Here is a 9,196-nt window from a genome sequence, read left to right as displayed (position 1 = left end):
AGATGTTTAAAACTTGAAAGGTAGTGACATATTTGGATTCCCACCTCCCTCCGTAGTGTTGTGCAGTTTTTATGTGCTTCATTTGGGGTCAGTTTAATATGATCATTTGTTCTTGGCTAACAAACCTGAACTCACTCCCACATTCAAAAAATAAATGAAGTTGTAGTGAGCTGAGCAATAATCAACACCTGACAAGATCAAGGGTCCTGATTTTTCTTCTCTCATTCCTAGGATAAGTAGACACATGGCAACAGCAAGGTTGAGTGACATGCATAAATCAGCATGATATTTGTGGTGCCAAAGAGAAATCCCTTGATTTTTGTGCTGAGCTCTGGTGGGCATTCATATAGAATACCCTATGCTACTTCTTATTCCACTGATACAGAGCAAATTCCATGTATTCCATATGTATACTCCACTGCATGATGAATGCATGTGTCTCTTTCATTGCATTGCATATTTACCCATATATATTGTATATTTCAAACATGCGTCCCCACCTACCTGTATCTACTACTGCATCCAGACTGGTCTGTGTTTGGTGCACTTTGTCTCTCCTTCCGCTCTTTTTTGCATTCTATCCTTCTTTCAGGAAATTGGAATCGGAACCAAAACAAACTAAGGCTCCAGTCCCAACTGTTACAGCATTTCCTTCTTTTTTGTGGCTACGTTGAAGCAGCACATATGCAGGCTAACCGTGCAATCTTCCAAAGCTTCTCCAGGGTACAAGGCACTCCTCCCCTCAGCTAGCAGGTTTAGCTACTTTTCATCACATTGAGGGGATGGGGAGACTTCATACCCTCCTCGGGTCCCTCTTCAACCTTTTACTGACCAGATTGTTGGAGAGTTTCTCTACGATTAGATAATAAGATTGCCCAGTGGGACATCTTTTAGTTTAGGGTTGTTTGTCTTTATCTCGATTTCCTTTTCTTTAGCCCTTCCCTGGCATCTAGAGGCTGTATAGTGAACACTCAGGAGTGTGTAGCAGGCACTTCCCCTGACCTATATGTGTTTCCTAGACTCAGTACAATTCCTAACCCTTAACTTGAAAGAAAACTAAACAGATGCATTGGTTCCATCAGATACTAATTCTCAGTGATGCAAAATTGAAGGATTTCCTTACTTTATAATCCATTCCACATTTGATAAAGGGGATGGTTTCTGAAAAATATACTGCTCCTTTTGGAGGGTGAAATAGAAGATAAAGAGTATGCCATTATTACTTCTACTGTGCCAGAGCAAGTAGTTGAAAGTCCTGCTTGAAATTCAAGAGATAAGGGTTCCTTGGATCACTCTACAATGTCTTCTCTGGGAACTGTACCTAATTACATTGATCAACCAGGTTTTTCTAGAGATGAATATTGGGACTGGTAACATTATTACAATTCTCATTGGTTTTATTATCAATGTTATGTTAATAATTGGGTAACATAATCGTCGTGTTCATATAGTAGGGAAAGACGGCACAGAAGTAGATTTGGAGAAGGTCCATCTCCAGCATCTGAGATTTGATTTTGGATCTGAAAGAGGCCATGTTTCTCTTTGTAGATCTCATAAATGTTGAAAAGAACTGTACTTGGTGATGGAACTGTTGCAACTATTGAAGAAGCCCAGAAGTGAAGAGATCCAGTGCCAGAGATCTTGACATTTGCTCCTAAAGGGACCATCAGTGCCCCAAAATTTCTTGAGGCTACTTATGACATGTGTGCTCTGAGGGAAGACAGAAGTGAGGAAGCCCAGGCTGAGGAGGTCGTGCCATCACCTCCTGAAGGGGCCATCAATGCCTTGAGAGGACTTTTGGGGCAACTGGTCCCCCACAGTCCCTGAGCTACTTAAGACATCTGTGCCTTGAGGGGAAAGAAAAGAGAACCCCAGGCCAGAGAGCTTGTGCCATCAGCTCCTGAAGAGACCTTCACCTGACCTAAGAGAACTATATTCTAAATGTGCCTAAAGTGCTTTGGCAAAAATGTGCCTAGGGTGCTTTGGCAGAAATGCAGTATACAAATATATTAAGTAAATAAACAAGCAAACAAGCAGACTGTAGCTCCAGCTAAATCAATGAGTAAGAAGACAAGAAATTTCCAATAAACAGCTGACTGACTCAAGACACAAAGTTCAGTTCAGAAGCAGAGGGGGTGGGTAGTAATTCACATTGGTCTAATACAGAGCCAGAGGTGTTAACTGGTCTGGTATATTCCAACTGGTTCAGTCAGAAGCAATGGGACTTCTTGCCTTCCCCATTAAGTGATGATCAGTGGATCCATGATTGAAAACAGCTTCCAAAATGGAGGAAGATTCTAAATTTGAGATGATGGATATAGTTAAACAAGACGATTGTGTTTTCCTTTTCCGTACAGTTAACTATTTTGTTTGTGGAGCTTTTCAAGCATGAGCATCAACAGTCACCACATAAAAGAGAAAGCTGGATTGCATTGGTAGGAAAGCTTGTTTTTCCTCTTTCTTTATTCTTAAAATACGAAGTTATTACGGTGCCAGTTATTTCTGTGGAAGAAAGTATAGCTTTGTATCTAGAACACCTTCATAAGGATAAGTACTGGTGAAATATCTGCAAAATGAGGCTGTTAAATTATCTACATGGCAGATTACTGCAGGAAGGCATTTGGCTGATTGTGAAGTTAAAAGTAGCACCTGAGATACATATTTTTCCTTTGTGAATTTCAAGTTATGAACCAGTAGTCAAGGTGACATGTAGTCAATATACCATATTCACCCACCACATATCTGCCCTAGGTGAAAATATTATGTTTTTCTTATATAAATACATGCATTATGCTGTGTTTCTAGGTCCAGGAAAATGACTCATTCAACTAAACCCTTTTGGCATTTTACATCTGAAACATTCTTAGAAATATATTTAAATTTAAATTTATTATAGGGTAATACCATGTTTCCAGAGCTGTCCCATTGAGATTGGCTTGTAAATCTTAGTATGTACCGACCAATATATATATATATATATATATATATATATATATATATATATATATTTCATCCATCTTACTATTTTTACTACCTGTTTTAAAACAACTGCTGAATGGGGAGGGTGTTTAATATCTAATAGTACAGGTTTCAGTTAAGATGAAGAAAATGCTTTTTATTCCCGGAGAGGTTGAAATGGATCTCTAAAGTATGCTTTCAGCCACTGTGAAATCTTCTGGAGTCCTCAGCTTTATCTAGATGGGGCTTTATCCCAGGGCAATCCCCAGGATCATCCCTGTGCATCCACATGACAGACAGGAGATCCCAGGATCAGGGAGGGATGATCCGTCCCTTGCCCCGGGATCTCGCCCTCCCCTTTAGGCCTGGTTTTTCCGTAGTCTACCACTGAATGTGTGGCCGGGCACCACAGTTTGTCCTGGCTCCTCGCAGTTACTCGCGAGGAGCTGGGACCCGCGCATGGGGCGCAGAGCTCCTCAGGTCGGGCATCACGGTTTGTCCCGGCCCCTCATGAGGAGCCAGGAACCGCGCACGGGGCGCAGAGCTCCTCAGGAGCTCTGCACCCACTAGGGGAGGGTTGGGGGGAACAGGGAATGTTTTTTTTAAAAAAAAGGACTTACCTTTTGCGCACGAGTGTTCTTGCACTGCTGCCTCTTTAAAGAAAAATGGCAGGCGCAATGCCTCTGTTCACATGCGCGCTGCATGTGAACAGAGGGGGAGATCTCACGATAAAATTTTCACAGGATCTTCACCCCTCCATCCTGCTAGACTGCTAGATCTAGCTGAGGCCTGAATCCCTGTTCATACATTCACTAGAGCCAGCACTGAAATAGCATGGTGAAGGAATGACACAAGCCCGTCCACCATACAGATAACTTCCTGTTTTAGTAAATGCCTCCACACAAATAGCCAATCACACAGGGCCTCTGTTTGTAAGTTTTATCTCTGTCAACAACAACAAAAGGTGGGAGAGAAATTATCTGATTAGCTGTTCACATGCAGACCGCTTATTACACAGGAGGTTGTCTGCAAGTGGAAAGGAAGTTCTCTTGACACACCTCCATCAAGCTAACTTCAGCATAAAATCAGCCGCCTTGAGTGGCATTTCTAGGTAGAAAAGCAAGGTACAAATAAAATAAATAATAAAATAAATATTACTCTTTTCTGTCCTAACACTGGCAGCCATTCCGGCGGTCTTAAAAACCTTACCTAAATAAGCCTGCCTAAATTTATTTATTTATTTATTTATTACATTTTTATACCGCCCAATAGCCGAAGCTCTCTGGGCGGTTCACAAAGCTCTCTGGGCGGTTCACAATTATATTTGCCTGTCTAAAACCAATCAGGCATATGGATCAGTAGAAACCTGTTTGTAAAGCTGTGTACCACTTAATTGACCAGTGGCTGGAAGACAATGACTAACAAAACACTGAAGCCAAATAGAACAGATTTTAAAAACAAAGAACTGAAGTTTGATATTTTCCAATATTGTTGCTGTATCTTCCAGATTACCGTGGTGTGTTCAGAAAACTTTTAATATATATGCTAGAAATTATTCCTCACAATTGTAATCGATTCCAATTAGCATGAGATATTTAAATATTTATATTTACTGAAATGTTATTTCATTTCTTTCCTCACAGATAATAATAGGAAACAGAAACAAACTTTACTGGTACAATGTGCAACAGAATGGCTTGGTAGACTAGTAGGCTAATTCAACCACAAGAGAAGTTGGAATGAGACAATGGCAAAATTGTAAAGAAGGATTGTTTAAAATGCAGTAGAAAAGGATTTTTCTTGACACTCCCTATAGGGAGTACAAACCCAAAGCAATTTAACTTTATAAGAGTCAGCAAAACGCACAAATAAGAAGTGGCTTGGCACAGTAAGCTACACATATGAAACCTGGTGCAGTTACATTCTTTGGTTTAATAAGTGGTATCTAATGCCTTTACAACCAAAAATAAGGAAGAATCATGGAAGGAAAAACAAGCACCAAAATATATTCTGTGACATTAGAAACATAAGTCTTCCATGCAAGGGCCCAAGGTATATGTTAATATGGAGCAGCATAGGCCTTTGAAATGTAAGAATGAATCTATGTAATGCATGTTTATAAAATAGCAAATCGGGCAGTTTTCAAAGACCTGTGAGATTAGTACTGTGCTTCCAGAATTAGGCCAAAGCTAGACGGGGCGAAATCCCAGGATCATCCCTGTGCATTCACATGACACACAGGGGATCCCAGGATCAGGGAGGGATGTTCCCTCCCTTGCCCTGGGATCTCGCCCTCCCCTTTAGGCCTGGTTTTCCGTAGTCTACCGCTGAATGTGTGGCCGGGCACCACATTTTGTCCTGGCTCCTCGCAGCTACTCGCGAGGAGCTGGGACCCGCGCATGGGGCGCAGAGCTCCTCAGGAGCACTGTGTCCATAGAGGGTGGGGTGGGGGGAGCAGGGGAATTTTTTTTGTGCGCTGCTGGCTCTTTAAGAAAATTAAAAAATGGTGGACGCCTCTCCCTCTGAGGTCGTTGCGCACCACGTTTAAACAGAGGGGGGAATCTCATGATAAAACCATTGCGAGATCGTCACCCCTCTGTCGCGGTCTAACAGGTAGGTCTAGCTAAGGCCCTTATTACTTTTCTTGAATGGCATCCCCACCTCACCCCAACCCATAGCATGAAAAACTACTTTTAAAACTAAGGGGAATTTCAAAATGGGATTGTGATGCAGTGTGGGAATTAGATGTTCGAAAAGAGAAGTTCCACTGGACTTGGACAAACCTTGCACGAGCTTAAGTAGCTCTTTGGATCTTAGCTGGGGTCTTTCTTTCCGATACATCTCAGTTTATCTGTACCAGATGTTTTGCTTCTGCTGTTCCTTGTTTGTTTGTTTGTTTGTTTATTTATTACATTTCTATACTGCCCAATAGCCGGAGCTCTCTAGTAGGTGCTAAAGTCAGACTATGTCATTCATAGAATTTAGAAACAGCAGTTTGCACTAAAGATTATTATGTGGAGTGGATTATTTGTTAACTGCTTAAAATGCATCTTACAAGTTTCTAGTGTATTGTTTTTTAACATTTAAAAGATGTTTACTGGGAACATTATTGTGTCTTTAACCGCTTCACCACTTCCAATCCAGTTTTATTGGCATATCTCTGTTTTGTGAACTCTATTTATAGAGTCAAGCGTTTTTTAAAGTTATGCTAAGGAAAACTGATATTCCTGGGTGCATATACTGTTTACTTGTCTTGAACAGACACTTAACAGCACAATCTCCCTAACAAGTGTTGCTGGGATTGCAGACTTAGGCCTTAACTAGACCTACCTTAAAATCCGTGCCTGACAAGGGGAGAGCCCGCAATGCAAGTATTGCGGGATCTCGCCCTCATCTACACATGAGGCACGATGGGCTAAAGGAAAGACCCGTCGTGTCCGCCATTAAAAAAAAATTTTTTAAGGTGCCAGATGCGCACGAATGCTCATGTGCTCGGGTAAGTAATTTTTTTTTTTAACAAAAATCATTCTCCAATATGCTGGTTTTGTCTCTTTGCCAGATTTTGGCATCCCCTGTCCCCAATCCAACATTTCCACCACCACCCCAGTTATTGTCTGTTAACAACAATGGAAAATGCCTATGATGTAATGATTGAATTACATCTTCTTTCCCATAAATGCTTCTAGGCTGCAGTCTTATTCATTATCATTGGCTCAACTTTTGTTAGTATGCGTAAGTAACAAGATATAATAAGATGACTCACTAACTGAAAACATAGCCTGGTCAAATTTTTGCTCTCTTAATGTATAAAGTATGTCTGAAATGTTCATTCTTATTTTAACAAGTTTTTCCAACTTGTTGAATACATTGAATAGTCATCCCTTTTTTCCTTGAAGAGTAAAATGTCAGCATGCCTGGTTTTATTATTACTTCAGCTTGCATGTAGCTGAACATATTTAAAGTGGGACAAAATAGGGTTTCCCCCCCAGTTTTTTACAAGTGTATTCTATGTGATGTATCCCATTATTGTTGGCACCACATTGAACTGGAATAGTTAAAATAAAGTAAAGATAATGTACAACTTAAATCCGTTCCTCAGTTAGGATGAGGTGATTAAAGTTCACATTCCAATTGCTGTCTCAAAATAACATGTGGCAAAATTACATGCATTGATCCCAAAATATTATGAATGGGATCAAAACAGCTACATGGGAAAGGGTTAATATTTATTTATTTATTTATTTATTTATTTATTACATTTCTATACCGCCCAATAGCCGGAGCTCTCTGGGCGGTTCACAAAAATGAGAGGTTAAGAGGTTCCCTTTCTGACCAAACCTTTCAACATAGTCCAGAAATTCCCAAAGTTTTGTATAACATGAAAGGCTGTGGACAGAAAAGGAATTAGGAAAGTCCAAGTAAGTACAAAAGCTTTAGTGGGCACTCAAGAAACTCTTTGGATCTTGACCCGCCACAACTATTGAAACAGATTCTCCACTATATTACCTTCAAGCATGGTATTTGCCCACTTTAGTGTCAAGTATAATGCATGTATTATTATATTATACCTTCTATATCATTAATACTACAGTATGTCAGTTCTGGCCCTTGGCTTGCCCTGATTGTAAAACAATTCTTAAAACATAGGTGAATTGCCTGAATTGCCATTCTAGCTCCCACTATCTCCCATCAAGTTGATGGTAATTTCAGTATATAAAACATGACTCTTGCACTGGATCTTTAAAGAAAGCGTTTCAGATATGGTAACTCTCTTACAAATGTGTTGTGCACTATGGATTTTATTGGCACCTTGGATCAAGGAAGGCACAGCCTGAAAAGCTACCAGAAAAGTCATTAAGGCTCTGTACTATCATAGACACAAAGGAGCCATAGAATATACATACTTTCTTCTTGATTAGATTAAAAGATAGTTATTCCCTGTGACTTCCTGAGTTCCATTTCACCACCCAACTGACTAACCCACAAGGATACCTTTGAATTAGACAATCAACTCTGCTAGGGGTGGAGGGAGGGGAGAGAGAATGGACAAATCCAGAAGCATCTTCTTCCAATATCCTCAAAACAGAATTCCCATATGAGAATAAACTTGAAGAACATAAGAAGAGCCATGCTGATTAGACCCAGGGTCCATCTAGTCAAGCATTCTGTTCACACAGAGGCCAATGAACTGTTGCCAGGAAACCCACGAACAGGACATGAGTGCAACAGTAATCTCCCAGCCATTTTCCCCAGCCAGTGGTGTACATAGGCTTACTGTCTCTGATACTGAAGGTAGCATAGAGGTATCAGGACTAGCCATTGATAGTCTTCTCCTCCAGGAATGTGGCTAACCCCTTTTGGTGGCCCTCACTATGTCTTGTGGTCGCGAATTCCATTGTTTGACCATGCATTTGAATAAAATATGGGGCAGTGAGGGACATAAGGAAATAAATATTTGTTAACATAAATCTTTCATCAAGATTATAGAGAAAATAGTATTTCTCATTGAGGTATATCAAATTATTTTTACAATAACAAAGCAACTTGTGGGAAGGCATGTCTTCCATCTGCTTCACCATTGTATTGCTGTCTGTAAAGTGTTAATCAGCAAGTTAATTTTGTTCCCTAGTAGTAGGCATTGCCATATCACAGGGATTCATGCAGTCCTCAGCTGGTGTTTTTTAAGCATTCTGGGATCCTTGGGAGTTTCAGGTCGATGTCATGATCCTGGAAAGGACTTCTTAAATGCTAGCCACAAGCCTTTCGGTGCCCCTGCCCTATCTCCTTATTTATGTCGTGATACTGGAAACATTTTTGAAAAGTTACATTTTACTTGTAAGTTAAATGGTGAAAAAAAATGCTGGCCTGTCACCTGCAGGTCACATTTATGAATTAGAATACTTGTGAATGTTATTATGAAGGAAGGTGGATAGTAACTTAAACTATCAAAGAATGTACTGTTAGACCTTAAGGAGCAGCTGAATACACAGGCATGATACAATATTGTTAAGATTTTATATACATTTGCAGTGCTGTAGGATAAAAAAAATCCTATTATTTAATGGCATTTGAAATCCAAAATTGATTGAATCGGGGAGAAGTAAATACATGCTTAACTCCCCATTGAAATCAATGGAGGGGGTGTTAAGATGCTTTACTGTGGTTTGATTATGTTATAAATTTTTATAATTGACTAGAGCTTTAAGAAATGGGATTTTCTTTCTCTAGTTTTAATAAA

The 9,196-nt window shown here is 40.0% G+C and overlaps 1 protein-coding gene across 1 annotated transcript in view; it reads left to right on the top strand.

Moving 5' to 3' along the window:
* Positions 1-9,196, top strand: part of CENPP (centromere protein P) — a 187,669-nt gene that overhangs the window by 142,689 nt on the left and 35,784 nt on the right. The gene's annotated exons all lie outside the window — the stretch shown is intronic.

The sequence above is a fragment of the Elgaria multicarinata genome, chromosome 3 (assembly GCF_023053635.1).
Source record: "Elgaria multicarinata webbii isolate HBS135686 ecotype San Diego chromosome 3, rElgMul1.1.pri, whole genome shotgun sequence".
Taxonomy (NCBI): Eukaryota; Metazoa; Chordata; class Lepidosauria; order Squamata; family Anguidae; genus Elgaria; species Elgaria multicarinata.
Note: the sequence above shows the minus strand (reverse complement) of the source record. Positions and strands in the feature narration are given on the sequence as shown.